Source organism: Cygnus olor, chromosome 2 (assembly GCF_009769625.2).
Source record: "Cygnus olor isolate bCygOlo1 chromosome 2, bCygOlo1.pri.v2, whole genome shotgun sequence".
Taxonomy (NCBI): domain Eukaryota; kingdom Metazoa; phylum Chordata; class Aves; order Anseriformes; family Anatidae; genus Cygnus; species Cygnus olor.
In genome coordinates this window covers 117,282,028-117,303,352 of record NC_049170.1, presented here as the reverse complement: position 1 = coordinate 117,303,352, position 21,325 = coordinate 117,282,028, and positions in this window count along the sequence as shown.

Below are 21,325 nucleotides of genomic sequence, written 5' to 3'. Positions count from 1 at the left end.
AATATGTTTAATGGAAAATTGTTACTGTCATTGTCTCAAGCTCTGTTAAGCATGTGTTATCATTAGAATCGGTCTCCAAGTTATCTAGAGTTTTTTTCATAAGATCAATATATAATTTCTAAAGATAAGTTAAACTAATTGTTTTTGCCTACCAAGATAAAAAATCAGAGTATGTGAGTAGGTGTTTGCATGATTTATTTAAAGCAGTCTGTATCGGTTGCTAAATTTCAGCTTTAATATTCTGTTTTATGCTGCAGAACTCTTTTGGCTAGCATGTTTATGTATTTGAAGCCTGTGTTACATTCCACAGTCATGAAAACATCAATCATTTATTACAACAGTCTGCTCCTTTTTTATCAGTTCTCTTTATTATTAGGATGTAGATGCAATCACACTTAGTGCTGCTGTTGGTGTGTACATGATCTGACTTCTTCCCTGGTAGATCTGATACTTTAATGTGCATTGATGTAAAGCAACACACAGGTAGAATTAAATTCTAATCTGTTGGCAAATCTACACTGGCAAGCATTGACACTCCTGGCACTTGTTTGACATTCTTGTGCTGGAAAAAATAACAGCTGCTTATCAATGATATATTACTGATGGGCACAAACCAACTGGCATACACATTCACATAGAGGGGAGAAAATACTCATTGGTAAAGTTATCTCTTTCCTCATACTCCATGCATGGCCTACATCTGTATCTTCAATGGTGACTGAGCTTGATTGCAGACTCAAGGTCAATAGAGTCATAATATGTTGTTTGAAAATATTTGCAGTAGAAGTAATTTTGCAATTACCCAGGCTATTAGCTTCCATTTGTTTCTTGAACATGCATATTTGTTCAATGTTTGAGGTAGTGCTACAGAGCTACAGTGCACTGAGCAAACAAATGCTCAGTGTCATTTTTACTGTCAAGGTGGACATCTCTCTAGAACGGGTAAGGGAGAGGACACCATCTTAAAGGACTTGTCCTGAAGGAGCCCTAAGCTGCCAGAGATACACAGAGGTTCAAAAGGGGCTGAGAGCTTGCTAGGAAATAATGATTTCCAATATTTACCTGTGAATTCCAAGTTAGAAAATATCCTCTGAGGCTGCAGAAGCTTGTTTATAATTCTTACAGACTGTGTGCATATATTTACATGTGTGTGAAAGAGAAAGTGCCAGGTATGCCCAGAAGTAGTACAACAGTGAAAGGAATCATTTGAGAGTAGAAAAAAAGGTTACCGGTGAGAAAAGTTATGGTCTGCTGCACATTTCAGATATGCCACAGATTCAAAAAGGTCATTGCCAAGAGCTGTTTCATCTGTTGCAATAACAAAGTAAATGTGTGAAGTGGCCCTGAGGGCAAGGTTGGTAAGTCTTAGTACAAACATGCTTGATCTGCAGAGTTTCTCTCTCTCCCTTCAGATTTGTATTTTGTTCAGTCCCATAATATAGATGTTAGCTACAGCCACAAACAGGGAAAACTGTATTTTTAACTGAGGATTCTATAGCATCTCCAGAAGCTGTAGAGAAGTTGTTCAGATTGAACTTTGGGGTTCCAATCTTTTGCCTCTTAATAGGTCCAAAGCAGCAGAGATTTCTTACCTCCTGGGCTATGCAGTTAATGTACCATCTTTCAGTTTCATGACAGATCTGTCATCTTAGTAGACATGGCTGACATTTGCTTCAGACACTGAGTTACACAGAAGACCTTCTTGGTTTTCAAAGTTTTAAACATCAGTATTTTCATTTTTTTTATAGTAACAGTAAGAGGGCACTGGATTGGCGTGCTTGCACAGATACTCTGACCAGTGAACACTGTGAATATGGCTGCAGTTCTCCCTGTTTCTCCTGGGAGCTGTATGCCTAAACCCAAATTTGAGTAAGACTCCCTACAGGCATGAAGCGAGCTTTCAGTTCTTCTCATCATCTGAGCCACCATCAAGCCTTTGGTGATATCCAGTTTCTTACAATATATTCTGCATGTCTTTGCATTAGTTTCCAGTGTGTTTTGGCTATTTAAACTAGAGGTGGTTAAGACCACAAATGGTAGGTTGCCTGTAGGAGTCCAGTTCTTGTTAATGGCAACATTGTTTATATACCTGTGTGGTTGGCACTTACAAAAGTAACCAAGCATTTTAAAAGAACACTCACATGTTATATTTTATTCAAATATATATTCAAATGCAAATGTAATTCTACCATGCAGATTCTGAGCAATGAATTAGGTTAAGCACTTAAATACACATTAACAGCATTTTGCTTTTATTCTGTTTATACCTGCTTATGAGAAACATGCAATCGTTTTTAGCAGAAGGTCTTCTATTAATATACATTTAATGAAAGTTCACTACTGACTATTCAATTAAAAATAACACAGCAGTGTGTGAGGCTTTGAAATTCAGTTTACATTATTTCTGGTAAGTCCTTGAAATGAGTTTATACTGTCACATAAGGCCTTGATCTGTGGATCTATTCTTGAAAGGAAGCAGCAAGAAACCTTAAATGACAGCACCAACCTGCCAGGGTGAATCAAATCTCAGAAAAATTATTTATAGAGGACTTTGAAAATTAATTTAAGACAATATGTCATGCAATGTTTAGTTTTAAAAATGCCTGAGAGAGGCTTTTTCATAACCTTTTTTTTTTCCTGAAGTCTATAGATGAGATATAGATCTTTCTTCTACAAACAGTTGGGATTTTAGTTACAATCTGGAATATATGTCATCTACAGCAGAACTTCTCTTTCTACATCTGCAAGGTAAGATTTTGACTAGTTATTAAATAAAAGTATTGCTGTTTCACTAAAAAAAGACATCACATGGTATAACAGAGAAGGCATGTGTAAATACACAGGCATGGAATAATTAATAGCAAAATATCTTCCTAGGACCTGCATCTCATCCTCTCTTGACAAAAATCAGACCCAGGATAGGGAAACCATGAGAGAAAGACACATGAAAGGATGATTTGTCCATGCCAGTACACTATATGAAGTGAGGCTGTTGAATGGTGTTTTGGGGCACGTGCCCAAGCCTGCTCTTTGTAAAATAAAACAAGATGGGAGGGGAAGGGTGTGGTGGTTTTACTCTGCTAGGAAGCTGAACTCCACCACTGCTCTCTCACTCCCTCTCAAAGGAAAAAGGGAAGAAAATATGATGGAAAGGGCTTGAGGGTTGAGATAAGGACAGGGAGAGCACTCAACAATTATCATCACTGGCAAAGCAGGATCAGCGTAGGGAGGATCGCCCAAGCAGCACAGGGGAACAGGGAATGGGGGCTGCGGTCAGTCCCTAACGCTTCGTCTCCGCTGCTCCTTCACGGTCACTCTCTGGCCCTGCTCCACGTGGGGTCCCTCCCACGGGATGCCGTCCTTCCTGAACTGAGCCTGTAGGGGCTGCCCACAGGCAGCAGCTCTTCAAGAACTGCTCCAGCATGGCTCCGTACCACGGGGTCTGTCTGCCAGGAGCAAACTGCTCCAGAATGGGTCCTCCACAGGCTGCAGCTCCGGCCTGGGGCCTACTCCTGCGGCGGCTCTCAATGGGCCGCAGCCTCCTCCAGGCCACATCCACCTGCTCCAGCGGGGGCTCCTCCACGGGCTGCAGCGTGGAGATCTGCTCCATGTGGGACCCCTGGGCTGCAGGGGGACAGCCTGCTCCACCAGGGGCCTTTCCACAGGCCGCAGGGGAACTGCTGCTGCGTGCCTGGAGCACTTCCTGCCCTCCTTCTGCACTGACCTTGAGGTCTGCAAGGATGGTTCTCACTCCTCTCTCTCCCAGCTGCTGCTGCACAGCAGGTTTTTTTGTTTGTTTGTTTTGTTTTGTTTTGTTTTTTCCCTTTCTTAAATCTGCTTTCCCAGAGGCCCAACCAGCATCACTCCCTGCCTCAGCTCTGGCCAGCAGCGAGTCCCCTTTGGAGCCGTCTGGAGCTGGCTCTGATCTGCCATGAGGCAGCTGCTGGGCTCTGCTCACAGAGGCCATCCCTGCAGCCCCCCTGCTCTCAGACCATTGACACGTAAACACAGTTCAATGGGATGTAAGAGAACAGAAAGGGACAGTAAGTCTATGCTGATTGTTACTAGATACAGGTACAGGTAATAGTAAGCATTTCTACTGGGTCACAGCAACCTCAGCATAAGGTTCTTTATGTTGCATATGTAAAGGAAGACCTAGTACTAATTCAAGGTGGTGAAGGTGGTGCTCATAAAACAAATATTAGTACAGAGACAGAGAATTAGACACATATGCGTATGTATTGCTGATCTGCTGATCTTGCATCTTGATTTTCAGTGTAAAATGGTGTAGAAGAGGTTTATTATACTGAAGGAAACCTAGAATTAAATTAGAGTTGATGAGATTTGTTTGGCACATTTTGCCATTCTGATATGACTTGACGTTACTATTAGAGGATAGCTCCCAAAGTGGGTTGTTTTATGATCTTGGTAGTTTTAAAGAGTGTTATTAAGCTCACATAATTATTCTTTCAAGCAAAGGATAAAAATAGGTAGGAGATATGTGCAGCTGAAAATAGTCACTTCTAATTTTAATAAAACTTTTCACTGTGTGCTTAGTTAAGTTAAGCATTTGCAGTTCTTCTGTGGTCCTCTGAGAGGCTGGTTGATTGTGACGTGGTTCTTGGATCAATACTGCAGTAGCATATCAAACAGTTGCCAGTGTAAGCTGTGTGACTGCTTTATGAAAGCAATCTGTCACTTTTCCCTATGTTTTGCAGATATGCTAGTTCAGCATTTTTTCTCTATGCAAAGCATTTCCTGCAAGAGTTGATATCTGCATATACGTAAAATGCTTTCATTGGCATATTTTTTCTGAATACGTAATTACCTAATGAACGAAGTACAACCAGTACCAAAATGGAAACCACAAGTAATTTATTTTGTTATAGTCTCTAGCAAATATAAAAATTATCCAGGTACAGGATATATTATTGCATCTTTGCTTGAGTTTCAGCTGTGGAATATTTGACTACTGCTAATAAGATTTGTAACCATAACCTGAAGAAGCAGAAACTTACAGAGGAGTTCCTTGTTGTTTCTCACTTTGTCTAGGAGGATTTATTTTCTCGATGCCTCATTATATACCATTCTTTTAAAAGCTTCAGTAAAGAATAGTACTTTGGTCTTGTAACAAGGAAAGAAGGGGCTGAAGATCTCCTTAATACTTTTGGGAACCCATTAGTCCTTTGGAAGCTTTGTGAGGCATTGTAGGATCAGCTAGTGAACAGAGAACAAGTCTGCAGTCATGTTTCTTAGCAGAGTTACTTACACATGCTGTTCCATTTCCATTTTCCTTAAGGCTGCAGCTTTCGTTTCTACCTGGACTGCCTTATAATCAGACCAAGAAGGAACAAAGCTACGCAAATATTACTGAAGTTTAATCTGTAATTTATAGGGTGGAATGTACCTCCTGGCTAATCCAAGAGAGAACATGATGCTTTATTAAAGCTCAAGGTCACAGGCAAGTTAAAAACAAATGTTTGCTGTGAACAGTTGTCAGCTGGACCTGACTGTATGCAATGGAACGTAAAAAAGAACAAGGCAGATGCACAGCAGCAGAATCTGCGCTATCAAGTTAGTCTCGATTTTTAGCTACCCTATACTGCAAGATGGTTAAGCTACTGGTATTTTGAAAACATTTCTCTTTTGGCTACCATGTATTCTGAAATGAAAGTCTGCAACACGGTTTTAATTTTCTTTTGCTGTGATAAAACAAAAGGCATAAAATTAAAAGTACTACCTTCAGATTCTAATGGACTAAAACTGCTCCTCTGTTATGATGCCTATATATTATAATTATCTGTAGTAAAGAAGAAATCTTTATCTGGTTCATTCAGAAATATTACAGAAGCAAATAATCATATTTTCTTCTTGCAGTCTATACTGTCAGAGAAAAGGTTTTGGTTCTCTAATGGCTGACAAGTGTTTGCCTTTAAACTAGATATAAAAACATTCTCCAGAACACTGGAACGTAAAATTTCCTTATAAATGTAATATTGTCGGTATAAATCAAATTCTTGTTAAAGTTTAAAGGCATGGGAATAGGGACACTTTTAGAGTGCCCACATACAACATTAAAATTAACATGGTAAAATATATTTGGTTATAGCAACAGTAAATTAAAGTCATGCCTGTAGCAGCAGCAGATGATGCTATCAACAAGAGGAGGAACAAATATTCTCCCCTGCTGTTCAAGCAGCGAATACACGAAAAAGCTAATTCACAGGAATATACTAAACAGTTTGAGAACCTTTGGAAAAATGTATAAAGCTCAATTCAATTATAGTTTATTTCACAATCATTTTGTGTACCTTTATTGCTAGCAGTACCTAATAGTAATGCAATAATAATAATAATAATAATAATAATAATAAACAAGGATAGATAACTTTAAAAATCATTATTCCAATAACTGCCTCAAAAGAAGTGTCATGTAAAATGCACATATGCAAAAGCAGTAATTTATTGCTTTTTTTGAATTTAATGAGACTTACTTTCATAATACCTGTATCATTAATTGCTAATATTTAAACAGAATAAAAAAGTAGTACTTAAAATTAGAACATAAAACTTTGTAATACACAAATCTTAGTAGGATGTGTTTATTTCTTTAAACACCCTGATGCCTCACAGAGCACAGAATAACCTTTCACCAGTCCAGGTCAGTTCAGAAGTAGCTAATTTTAGACCCTTGGAGTTTGATCATGAAATGATTTTGTTATTTTACATTTTTTTGTAAATGCAAATGTTTTGTTGTTAACCTTTCCTTTAGCAAAAATTTCAATTTGAGCACTATTTCTTTTATGACAGTATCCATCTTTCTAGTCCTCATAAGTGGAAGAAAGTGAAGTAACTTGCCTACTTTGGGTGACAGATTTAAGAAGACTGCTTTTGCCACTGATTGCTGTACAATGCAAAGCAATAACTTTATGGTTAAGATTGTTGTGGGTTTTTTTGTTGTTGTGTTTTTTTTTTTTTTTGAACAAGTAATACAATGGAACAACAGCATGTGAAATGTTGAAATGTCTTGTGCAAAATTAAGTCTCTTTCTGCATGAGTACAAATGGGAGAAAAGCACATGAAGAATTCCCATTCAGCAGTTCTCTCTCCAGTAGTCTAGCTTTAACACATAACTGCTTCCTATTACTATGGCTCTGAGATGTAGCACTCTCCCATCTGAGAGTCTTCACTCTTGAGTTCGATGGCAATACACGTTATCTAGCAGGTAGATGAAAGGTGAGGTTTCTACTCTTTCTATGCCCTGGCCTTCATGACTCCTACAACAGTTCTGTCTGCCTGTGCAGTGAGACACATGCAGACCATGGGAAAGAGGAGCTACATGCAGCTTGGATGGGGCCACTTTCCACCTTAAGCTCTAGAGTTTTTATTTTCATGATATAAACCTACATAGAATCATAGAAACATAGAATGGCCTGGGTTGGAAGGGACCTTAAAGATCATCTAGTTCCAACCCTCCTGCCATAGGCAGGGATGCCATCCACTACATCAAGTTGCGCAGGGCCTCGTCCAATCTGGTCCTGACCACCTCCAGGGACAAGACATCCACAGCTTCTCTGGGCAGCCTGTTCCAGTGCCTCGCCACCCTCTGAGTGAAGAATTTCCTCCTAAACTCTAATCTAAATCTCTCCTCCTTTAGTTTAAAACCATTCCCCATTGTCCTCTCATTACCTGACTGAGTGAAAAGTTATCCTCCATCTTTTTTAAGGCCTCTTTAAGTACTGAAAAGCTGCAAGAAGTTCACCCCAGAGCCTTATCTTCTACACGCTGAACAGCCCCAGCTCTCTCAGCCTTTCTTCGTAGGAGAAGTGTTTGGGCCTCTGACCAACTTTGTGGCCCTCCTCTGGACCTGCTCTAACAGCCCCACATCCTTCTTGTGCTGGGGGCCCCAGTACTGGGCGCAGCACTCCAAGTGGGGCCTCATGAGGGCAGAGCAGAGGGGCAGAATCACCTCCCTGCTGGTCACTCCTCTGTTGGTGCAGCCCAGGATGCAGTTGGCCTTCTGGGCTGCAGGTGCACACAATGGATGGGTGAAGAGTAGTTTAAGGCAAATTCAGTTCCTAATAGCTAATACTCCAGTGTTCCCAAAGGTCATTTAAAGAGCTAAGCATTTCTTCGCTGCAGTTCATTATAGTGCCTGAGCACTCCATGGAAACAATTTCTCACTGCTTCACAGGAGGAGCTGTTATTGACATTCCTTTTATTTAACCTTCAGTAGCACCTAAATTGTACTTTTCAGCTACAAAAAGAGACCACATGAGAGATGTCTCTGAAGGAAAAAAATGTTTTGTTTTGTTTTGTTTTGTTTTGGCAAACTTCTATTTTGGCAAATCAATAAATGCCATGTATTTTAAGATATCAGGGTTTAAGTATTCAAGACTGAAAATGCAGACCTATGATTTATGGCTATCTCACCATGATTATATCCAAAATTTGGGTAAATAATATCCTGGAAAAAAAGTGAAATACTTTATGACGGGAACTAATTTCATCCAAAGCCTTGAGAGGAATCTTTCTGCTATTTTTCTTAAAGAGAACATGTCAAAAGGAACACAAGATAGAAAAGCTTTTTAAGCACATTGAGTTTCTGATCTATTGTCAGATCAAAATAAAATTGTTTGGGAACATATATATCCTTCATAGCCAGAGAGGCCCTTGCCAGTTACTTCAAGCTTGATCTCAACCCAGCAGCTTTCAGCAGCACATATGCACACACTCTGACCCATACACTAAGGTGTCTTTCCCATAGTTAATTCGTCCACCTGTGGAGGAAATGTGGTATATATAAACTCAATAATAGTGGTTGCTACTTCTGGAGAGCTTCTAAAGTTAGAAGTTTTAATTATGATTATTCATTTGTCCAGAAATATTTCTCGATACTTGTTGTGAAGTTAGTTACCTGTTGTGATACAGCAGGTCATCACCCACACATTATTAATCTGTGGGTCATTACTCATTTTCCCAATCATTTTTCATTTACTTGGCTATCTAGATAAAGCTATTAATAAAACATAATTTTCCATTAATACAGTAAATTTCCTAGCTCTGTAATGATCTACCAAAGTTAAATTAGGTGAACAGTTTGGTTTTATTTGACTCTTGCCCTTTTTACTTTTTATTTTTTTAAATTTGTATGTTTTCTTTCAGAAAGCTAACAGAATATTGCACTGCGATTGTACAAGTACAAGGTATGAAAAAGCAAAAATCTGTTTTAAATAAGTGATAGTTATTGTTTCAGAAGTATCTGAAGGCAATACATAGTATCAGGCATGCACAGTCCATCAGCTGGAGACAAGATGATTGGACTTGATGATCTTGAAGGTCATTTTCCAACCGAGATGATTCTGTGCTTGTATGAAAAAGCTTAAACCCTTGTTTAATGCTTTACTTTATGAGGAGGAACTTTAAAGCCAATATTATTGGCTTCAATTATTTATAAATTTATTTATTTATATTGATTTATATTTATTTATTTATATTATTTATTTATACTTATTTATACTAATTTATTTAATTTATTTATATTAAAATAATTTAATTTCGGCTAGCAAACGTGACGCCCACCTACAAGAAGGGCCGGAAGGTAGACCTGGAGAACTATAGACCTGTTAGTTTGACCTCAGTGCCAGGGAAGCTCATGGAGCAGATTATCATGAGTGTCATCACGCGGCACTAACAGGGCAACCAGGCGATCAGGCCCAGTCAGCATGGGTTTATGAAAGGCAGGTCCTGCTTGACAGTGAAGGTAGGATGAACTTGCATGTATGTGCAGAGGATCTGCAACAGAACTAGCTAAATATTTCTACTTCTGCAGCCACATAGACTAGAAAAGATATCTCTACCCTAATTGCGCAGACTCTGGAACATTCGTTAAATCACAGTGAATGAGATGGCATTTTCCAGATCAGCATTGAGCTGATTTCATAGAAAGGGCATTTCATAGAAAGGGCTTATCAGGCTCCCCAGTACCTTAATTGCCATTCAGATTTAGGTATGTATCTGAACTCCCATGGTCACTGGAGTCATGCGGACAGAGTTGCATAGAGACAGCAGCAGAAGATATGCACCATCTTTGCTTGACGAACCTGATCTCCTTCTATGACCAAGTGACGCACTTGGTGGATGAGGGGAAGGCTGTGGATGTGGTCTACCTTGACTTCAGTAAGGCTTTTGACACTGTTTCCCACAACATCCTCCTCAAGAAACTGGCTGCTCGTGGCTTGAACTGGCGTACGCTTTGTTGGGTTAAAAACTGGCTGGATGGCCGGGCCCAAAGAGTTGTGGTGAACAGAGCCAAATCCAGTTGGAGGCCGGTTACTAGTGGAGTCCCCCAGGGCTCAGTGCTGGGGCCAGTCCTCTTTAATATCTTTATCGATGATCTGGATGAGGGGATCGAGTGCACCCTCAGTAAGTTTGCATATGACACCAAGTTAGGTGCGTGTGTCGATCTGCTCGAGGGAAGGAAGGCTCTGCAGGAGGATCTGGATAGGCTGGACCGATGGGCTGAGGTCAACTGTATGAAGTTCAGCAAGGCCAAGTTCTGGGTCCTGCGCCTGGGGCGCAACAACCCCAAGCAGCGCTACAGGCCGGGAGATGAGTGGTTGGAAAGCTGCCTGGCCGAGAAGGACCTGGGAATACTGGTTGATAGTCAGCTGAATATGAGCCAGCAGTGTGCTCAGGTGGCCAAGAAGGCCAACAGCATCCTGGCTTGTATAAGAAGCAGTGTGGCCAGCAGGTCTAGGGAGGTGATTGTCCCCCTGTACTCGGCTCTGGTGAGGCCGCACCTCGAGTACTGTGTTCAGTTTTGGGCCCCTCGCTACAAGAAGGACATGGAGGTTCTCGAGAGAGTCCAGAGAAGGGCAACGAAGCTGGTGTGGGGTCTGGAGAACAAGTCTTATGAGAAGCGGCTGAGGGAGCTAGGATTGTTCAGCCTGGAGAAGAGGAGGCTCAGGGGCGACCTTATCGCTCTCTACGGCTACCTTAAAGGAGGCTGTAGAGAGGTGGGGATTGGTCTATCCTCCCATGTGCCTGGTTACAGGACGAGGGGGAATGGGCTAAAGTTGCGCCAGGGGAGGTTTAGGTTGGATGTTAGGAAGAAGTTCTTTACTGAAAGGGTTGTTAGGCATTGGAATGGACTGCCCAGGGAAGTGGTTGAGTCACCATCCCTGGAGGTCTTTAAGAGACGTTTAGATGTTGAGCTTAGTGATATGGTTTAGTGGAGGTCTTGTTAGTGTTAGGACAGAGGTTGGACTCGATGATCTTGGAGGTCTCTTCCAACCTAGACGATTCTGTGATTCTGTGATTATGGAACAGGCCAAAAATATTACATTCTGTTGGATTTGAAGGTTTCAAAGGAGATGTCCTTCAAGACTTTCAAAGAGTCAGTTACTTTCTATTATGTATTTGTAATACATTTAGGGGTAATTTTAGGTTCTGCATGAATAACTAAGCTATGGATAGAACTGAGGATGTAATTTTCTGTTCATTTTTTTAATTCTTCTAAAAGGATGTACAAGCAATGTTTTTGATACTCCTAATAAATTTTGTAATCTTAAAGCCTGTGGAAAATCAACTTGTTTCAGTTCATTCGTTTATAATAATTACTTTTAGCTTCTGTGGACGCTCATTGTCTATGACAAAAGAACGGATTGTGGAGACTTTGTGGTTTAGAAATTTCACTCAGGGTTGCATTCAATACTGAAGCCTGGACTCTGGACTAGGAGTCTGAAGAAAAATTTGAATGATGGTCAGAACTGTTTTAAAAATCTATTTGGCTAGTTCTAAACTGAGTACCCACAGTTTACCTGAGATAGCAAGTTGGAATGTGGAAAAGCGAAGTCATTTCAGCAGAAGCATAGTTCAATTCTAGCTCTTCTCCTGGTCTTTTGTAAGAACTCTGAGTAATTTCAATTAACATTAGAAAAAAACACAACAGGAAATTATTAGTGATTCTAAACAAAGTGTATGTTCCCATCCTCCATGTCCCATTCTGGTAAAGTTGTCAGGATTAGCTGTTGAAGTGCTAACAAATTGTAGGCCTGGGCTGCCTTACATACAGGGGGAGGAACATATTTTTAGGATCAGAAGTGGAATCAGAACATATTTTTTTTTCAGATGGAAGATTTTAGTTCTACCGATCTTCAGATTTTCGAATTCCCAGAAAACAATGAGCGCTTTCTGGCTTCACATCATGAACACAAGGAAGTCACCAATCAAAGACAGACCTGTTTGCTTTCTTCTTAAACTAGATTTTTGTCCAGGAAGTGAGGAAGAGATACTTTTTAAATGGATCTGTTTTTCATTAGGAACAAAACAAAATATTTAGAAAAGTTTTCCAAAAACAGAAAATAAAATAAAGGGAGAGAAAGGAAGCTGGAACAAACTTAACTTCTCTTGCTAAATTATCATAATTTTTTGAAATGAGTAGTCATTTCAATAGAGAAATGGGACAAGCGATGAAAAATTATGTTTATCTGCTCTAATGTATTATTTCTAATCAGAACAAGAGAAGCTAATTAAAGATAGGAAATGTTAAAATTAGACCTGAGAAATGTAACTACTGAAAATTTTATGAGAATGCATTTTCACACCAAAAAACGGTTTCAGCTGACATTTTCCAAACATGAAAAAAAAAAACTTTTATCACCTTTTGTACATATGAAAATGGCTTGTATTACATATTACTTAACGCAGTTTTTAAATAGGTCTTGTACAGTTTCCAAGGAGTCCTAAACAATCCCGTTTACAAAAACAGTGCTATCTTAATAATTATCAGTTTTACAGCAAGTATCATACCCTGGGTTTGACCAAAAGAGTTGTTCTTTGCAAGTATAGCCAGTTTAAAAATACTGAAACAGAGTTTTTGCTATCAGACCTAAAGGATGCCTCGTTCTTTTCAGGCATGCATGAGAGCTCAGGACAAGAATGTTGCTTTTAACAGGCACAGCACAGGTCTACACATCTTTGGAGCTTTTAGGGTTAAGGTTTACATTCAGGAAAGAAAGTAGCTTCAGATCTAAAACAAGTTACCAGGGACTAGTATTAGTCAGATTCATCATTACTGGAAGCTTAGTCAAGTAAAATATGAATTATTAAGGCAAACTATATTTTTAAGATTCATCAAGAATTTGATTTCAGGAGGCATAAGAGAACTACAGTTTCTGAAAAATTTAGTATTAATACTTCTAGTAAAACACTACAGTGCTCAAAAGCACTATAAATGTTTCTGACAAAACAATACTGCTTTTTGCTGCCTGAAAGAATGGACCCAGGAGCCAACAACAGTAGACTAGTCTGCATAAACAAGTCGATGTGATTTGTACTTTTTATCAGGTTCAGACATAGTCCAGATCTACACTAACATTAAGGCATATCCTAGAAGCCAGCTGTTCTACATCTGTGATATTTGTAACTCTCTAATTCTTGAGTAAGTGTCCCTGAGGAGCTGCTTCACAGTTTAGGAACAGTTGATATGCTTTCATGTTCACTGGGTTTGAACAACTTAAAACTTTTCATACAAAAAGAAATCTATGCAAATACCAATCAAATACTGTTACTGTCCACAGTTAATTTTTTTTTTACTGGAGATAGCTGGTTTGCATAAAGTAGAAAAGTGGAAGTTGTTTGACTCCTTGGTTGCCTCCCTGCCAGGGCTGTTTCCCACACTTTATGAGTGTCACCCTTTCTAATTGTCTTATATGTAAGCAAGCTGTTAATTTCCAGCAGCAATCTGTGAATTACCATAAAGGATCATATTTCTTATGTCATAAGATAGTCTTGAAATAAAACCATTATTTTCTGTTGTTCACCTCCCACTTATTTTTTTATTTTGCTGACTTTTTTCTTTCTTTTCCTGATCTTGATATCTTCCACATACATCAATATTCTCACTTTTTATCATTTATGTTTTGTTGTTGTTGTTGTTGTTAATTTCTGCCACTTATTTACCATTAATTGAAACAAGAACCATCAGCACATAAATCTTTGTCTTTTCCAATTAACAGTCTTTCCACCTACCATGCTTTTCAGGAGAAACTATTCTCTTAGCTTCCTTTTCTTTGTCTAGCTTATAGAAAGGTGTATAATAAAATTCAAAGAGCAATTTTACTACACCTATATACAGAATATTTATCATACATTTTAGTAATACTGTCTCTCTGAATTCTCAAACTGTGGCTGTGGGACTTAAGTTGGAAATAGGTTATATGAAAGGAAATGAAGTTTGTTCTCCTGTTATTACTGTGGTGTATCTGGGTGTGGGCGCCGTGCCTGTATACATGCTCAGTGCATTCAACACATTAATTCCTCCAGTGCTTCAGGAACTGCCCAGTTCGTCATCTGCACAGGTGAGATAATGGATCAGCTAGAGACAATAGACCAGCTTGAAAAGTTACTGAACCTTCACATTTAAGTATTTGACTGATAGTTACAGGAGCCTTCCAGATGTGAATTTCAAATAGTTGTAGAAATTCCCCTGAGGCAATGCCTGTTGTGTCTAGCCCAGTTTGCATGCCTAAATGTGTCGATTAACATTCTGGGTGGAGTTTCCCAAAGTGTCATTCCTGCAGCAGTGTCAGATTGTGCATGGATAAAAACATTTATAAAAGTCAACAGAAACTGCTCCTGCGAAACAATGATAGTCTTCTGTATGCAGTTAATTCTCATGAAACTGTACAGCAACGCCAAATGAACTCCCGGTTTCAGTGTGTCAGGACAGTATAAAACTGCTGCAAATGCAGTTGCTTGACACATGGTATTGTCCTGTAGAAGATCAAAATCTTACTAATTTAACTAAAAGGGGGAAGTTAGCAAGAGGCATGGATTTGTCACAGTGGTGGGCTTTCTCCTTGGCATAGGCCCATGAAGTACCTGGTCCCACTGTCATCCTTTAATGTCACTGTTGCACAGTTCCTCTCTCTCCCTTGAGCTCAGACTGGACCATCACCACTTTAGAAAGCTCATATGACTATTGTATTTACTGTTTTCAGCTAATCTCTTAGGAGTCCTGAACTACTCAGAGGTACTTTACCTATTCCCCAAGGCACAACACCAGCAGTGTTGAGTACTTCTTAAATTCACATGCTGCAGCTTGTTGTCGTAATCTGCCAGGGCTAATGCCTGTTTCAGGCCCTCCTATGTCTGATGCTTCACTGTTTTTTCTTTGTTCAATGACTACTGAAGCTCATATTTTTCTCAGTTAAAAAATATACTAGGCAAGAAATCTTACTCCTCTTGCTAATGCTAATTTTGGAAATGGGAAATGCTTTCAGGGAAATGAATGAAAGAGCCTTCACATACCTGTGCTTCTGTATGAAGGGCTTCCGTGTCCTTAGAAAATAGCCTCAAATGCTTTCTTGGATGATTTGGTTGCTCTGAATGCTCTTGATGACATGCCCCATTTTTAACCAAGGGAACAAGGGGTGGATATTTTCTTAGTATTATTAAACACTATACCTTTTATGTTTCGTATTTAGTCACTCATCCCATATATGTAATAGATTTTCAGGGTCACTCTCTTCCACTCTGAGTAGCTGTTAAGGCCACAAAAGCTTCAAAGTGTGATCTGAAAAGGCTGTCTATGATTTTCTATTTGTTTATGACAACTATTTCTTGCAAATACAAAGTAAAGAGAGGCTGCTTATTCCTTCTCCATTTTGTTACATTGCCAATGTATTTCAGCTTACTTGAAGCTATTCTTCTGCTGTCAGCTTGGTCTCCTTTGCTATGTCATTTGGAATTCACTCACAGCCACTGAGCTCCAGCAAAGTCTGTTTTGTTCAGTATTCCTTAAAACATGGCATCTTGTTTAACATGAACCTGTGGCCTGCCACAACAACTCTGATACGAGTCAGTCTCCTGGTCAGGAGGCTGGGAGAGTGGAGACTGGTGGGAAAGGCTGGAAGATAGCAGGCTCTGTTGTGGGATACTCTGTACCAACACAAGAACATGGCTATCACCAGCTCTGTGGATATGGCCCTGCCTATAGCCCTGTCATGGCTGCTTCACACACTCCCATCTCCCACCTTCCCCACATGAGAAGATGCAAGTCTACAGATCTTGTGCGGTGCCCATTTGAAACGGAAGGAGCCTGGAGGTGGATCTGGGCTGAGCACACACTGGCAGGATGAAGCAGATTTCCTCTACCCTAGGTACGTTTGTATCTCAAAGAGATACAAAATCTCAAGGAGATTTTGTGATATATCTCAAAACCTATAAATCATAGATTTAAAATCCATGCTAGGAAAAAAAAAAAAAGTTATATTTTTGGTCAAAGGAGGTTTAGGTTGGAAGGCCAGGGGAGGTTTAGGTTGGAAATTAGGAGGAATTTCTTCTCACAAAGAGCAGTCAGGCATTGGAATGGGTTGCCCAGGGAGGCGGTGGAGTCACTGTCCGTGGGAGTGTTTAATGAAAGGTTGGATGTGTCACTTAGGGACATGTTTTAGTGGATGATATTGTTGGTAGGGGGATGGTTGGACCAGATATCTTGGAGGTCTTTTCTAACCTTAATGATTCTATGATTCCATGTTTCAATGCTGTGCACAGGTAGTCTGCTCCTACTCAGACCTTGGGCACTGTTTTCAGTGTCTCCAATTATAAAATTGATTTCCTTAGGTTCCCTATAAAATCAACAGAGAAAGGCAGGGCACATACATTTAATCATGTTTGGAGTCAAATGTTTGGCAAAAACTAATTTTTTTCACATGCAACAGTAAGTAAGAGCTGGCCAAAGCCACCAGCTAAAATATGAACATGTGCTTGAATTTGTGTGACTATGTACGCTGAGTATTTGAAAATGACACAGAATGAAGTCTTTCAGTCTTTTTTTTTTTTTTTCACCTATGTGGATGATGATTTAGGTGAAATTATGATCCAAACATCCCCCAGTGTTGAAAGAGAATTCAGTCCTTTTACGCCTAATTTGGAAGTGTCAAAAGCTAATAAATGTGTGTTGCCTTGTTTGAGCATCATCCAGCTGACTTTTTATTAAAATGTGAATGTTTAGCTTTTCTTGTACTAAGTATTCATGATCCTAGCTCTCTCCATCAGATGTGCCTTGACTGTTCTAATGCTTTATTCTTCACATTTTTTAGGAGTGTGATTTTGTTGTTGTTCTTTGACTTTCAGTTTATCCCTTAATGAGTGACTTTTGCAAAATTGACTATTAAATTCTTAAAGATGTTACATGTTAATTTTGTGGAAAGATTTGTGGTTGCTATGTTGAAAAAAACTGGGAAAAAATAATCTCCTGTCGTAAGGCACGAGGTAGTGCCTTTGCTGTCTCAAAAGTAATTTGATTTGCATTCCTGAAATTAAGAGTTCTTACCTAAACTCCAAGAAAAACTTGCTCATGCACTTTTGGATGACACTTCAGTGAGACCAGATTTCACCAACATATCTTCACCTAGCATAAGAGAATGGTAGATGCAAAAATTACCTTACCTGATACAATGATAGTATGAAGATCCTAGAAAACAAACCACAGAGGTTCCTGAAAAATAGAAAGGTAAATAAAAATATGGACATTGGGTATGTTGATTATTTAGATTCATTAGTCTCATGCCTTTTTTCTCAGAGACTCTAAATTAAGGTGGTGCTTTTGGGCAGGGGGGAGGTGGAGGAGAGGAACGAGTTAACTATTGCAGCTTTTCTGAAAGAGATAGTCTTACTTTAATCCTCACAGATCCCTTTAGTTGATCCAAACTGAAGCACAGTCTGGCATGCACCAGTTTGAATCCTAACATAAGGGCATTAAGAAAAGATACCTTTCTCTTTTTTATGTTTTTCTTTTCCAGCAACATCAAGGACCACGGACCTTTATGTCGTAGACCATGGGCTCAATGATTTTTGGGGTTGGATTTCAAAAGTTTGGAGTGCAAATTGTACTTATGTACAAGCATGAGGAACTAAATTAAGTGCTTATATTCTGAACCATGAAAAAGTAATTAGAAACTGTGATTTATAAATAGCATACTAAGTAGAAATGTAAAAAAAAAAAAAAAAAAAAAAAAAAAAAAAAAGGATAGCTATCGTTTTATCTGCACAAGTTTAGATGGCTGTCTGAAAACCACATTATTTAGCTCATCAAGGCAAGTAAGGGTATGAAGTTATTGGAAACGTCATCTTTCGAAAAGGTTATGAAACATTTATTAAAAGGGCATGTTGCATTTTTTCGCTGAATCAATACCAAAATCAGTTATTAAAAATAATTCCAAGGGTTTCATATTGGTATATATATATGTATATCGGTTACTGGAACCATCTATTCTGTCTGACTCCTAAAATTAAGGAGTAGACAGCAGTCACATTTTGCACAGCCCTGAGCACATTGTTGATACCTAGTTAAAGAATGTAAATCAGTGACCATAACTAATAACTGACAGGCCATTCTGTTTGTTTGTCTGTTTATTTACCAAAATCTTGCTTGGATGGCAATATTCTGCAACTCTGTATTTATCCCCTCTGGTCTCTGTTGAAAAAGTCATATTTAATTTCACTTCATAGAAAATCAACAAACAGAATCATTTATTCTAGGGTAACGTGTTTTTGAATCCTTTTAGGGTGAAGATGGCTTACCATTGAAAAGTTATTTAAATTTTCTACTGTTCTCACTTCCATTTATAACACCTGCAGTATTTGAAACTGGCACATTGCCTGCTAAAAAAAAAAAAAAAAATTGTATTTTCATAAAGATTAGTCATTTCTGTAGCATTTGCTAGCACACACACTCAGAAACCTATGCAAAGAATGTCAAGGACTGTAAACAAAATACCCATTTCCACATCACATTCATTCTAATAGGAAAAGGATAAGGCTCATACATAAAAAGATAAAAATAATGACACATTATGGCACTAAAAATAAATATACATTAACACACTATACCAAACAGTGTATCCCAGGGACTGCTGTTCTATTCTGTCATTCTACCTGTTGATCCTCTTCCTACTTTGGAGCAGCAACATACCCAGAAGATGAAACTCTTCATTCCTAGATCCAATAAGAAAATAAAATCCTGTTATACAAGACTTCTAGCAGTGTTCAGTGCCTCTGCAACCTCATTGATTTTCAGTTTGGTGAATTGTCCTAAATATTTTGACTGTATGAGAAGAAAGGACATATTTTTCTATGGTATATGTAAAGGCAAATCATATGTTCAAGAATCAATGTATCTTTAAGACACAGAAATTTTATAATTCTGCTTCAATCTATGATCACACCAAAACAATTTGTCTTTTCTGAAATATGCTTCTCCTCTTATAGTATAGAGGTGGGGGGTTTACTATTGTTACTGTTATTATGATCATCATCATTATCATTATTTTAGCGGAAATAAGATCCAATCTTGAGTAAAGAACAAGATATCCACAAGACAAAGTTTTGATAATTGAGGCATATCATGTTTTTTAGACACAGACTATTACCATTAGAAAAAAGAATGAAAGAACATTTTGGGCCAGCATGGTTGATATCAGTGACTTTGGAATAGATACCAGTTTTTCTAAATTATTATTTTACAAATTATGATCGTTACTTCTTTTGCAGGTGGCATTGCAGATTTTAATGCAGTGTTCAGTGCATGTTTTAGCAAATAGTCATGAGGAGTATTGGAAATACCTCTGGACTTGACCATTTTTCTTGATTTACTGAGAGATCAAATAACTCATTGAAGGATGCCAAGCCAGAAGAGAATGAGAGAGAAATTCAGACAGGAAAGAAGGATGACATAACCTGTGCACCGTTTTGCTTGATTAATCATTAAAAACTAAAGCAACATGCCTTCAGTAGGAAAATAAATAAATAAATAAATAAAATAAAACATGAGCTCAGATTCATGATTCTAAATCTAGTGGGTTTATGAGGACATCTTCCATAATACAGGCTAGGCAACTTCACCAAGTAAATGAGGACATGTTAATATATTGCATGATCTGGAAAACAGAATATATGTTTTGTATATTTTCAGCCAGTTTAATAGCATCCACTACCAAAACTATGGTGTCTGATAGATAAACCACACTGGAAATTGGACAAGGTAAAATTTTATTCCAGTCTGAAACTCAGCTTAAATTAAACAAAATTTTAATGCTTGTATAAGAATTATAATGACTATCGTGATTACTATTTTTAATATTATTACTGTTAGGTTTTAATAATAAAAACATTTTTAAATACACAAAGTATGACCATTCCTAAATTCAAGTTTATGTGTACATGCATAAAATATACATGAAAATTCTTCTTTTTACAAAAATGAGTCAAGCTGCTAGGAAAAAGAAAACTGCTTTATAAGAATTTTGTATGTTCAGAAGCTATTTTCCCTGCAGAAATGCAAGCACCATTACACAGCATCCTTGATTATAAACTTATTCTAGTACAGGCCCCACTAATTAGGTAAAAGCATCATTAGTGGTGCTTTGGTGGTTTGATATGAGAGCAGACAAGGAACTAGGAAATGAAATAGATTGCTTTATGAAATACATGCAGCATTACCCCTTTTATACAAAGTAAAAGAAACCATGCTAACACAGTTTTAAGATTACCTAAATTAAGATTACAGCCAAAATGTTAGTATAGGCAAATAAAAGTTTATGTGGAAATGCTAAACACTATGTTGCATAAAATAATATAGTAATACTAATTTTGTGGGAGGGGTTGTAGTTCAATAAATATGTAGTTTGATGTTTAATGGGCATTATAAAATACTCGTTTATAGAATTGCCAACTCGGTTTCAGAAATAGTAATCTTTGCATTTGGTAAGACAGAAAGTTGTTACTTTGCCCTTGTATTAGTACGGGCTTTGCAATAACATTCTACCTTTTCTTGAAAGAAAAGTCTTGTGCTTATAAATGTTAGGTTTTAGATTCTGACTACTATATGCTGTGTGTTGCAAATCACTGATGTTAAGTATTCCTATTCCTGTTCAGCCAGGGGCTTGACTGGCAGAAGTAAAATAGTTATGACATGGTAGAAATCAATTTGATAACAAATGGTCATTTCAGCTTGTTCAAAAAACTGAAGAAGGAAGAAGCAAGCTAAGTCAGGGGGTTTACATTCCACATTCTCTGCTTCTATCCCTTCTTTCTCAAACCTTTCTGGCTTTCTATTTCTTTAAATACTGAGTGTGTAAGTTGCTATTTCTTAATTTTTCATGTACAACTCATGAAGCAGCCCCACACAGCCCCACAAGTTTAGAATTCTTTGTTCCTATTTGATGCTATGTCAGAAATACATTAGACAATGCTAAAGGAAGTCCTGGTAACTCTGAAAAGGACAGTCTCAAAAGAGAGATTTAGCTTTTGCTTTTAC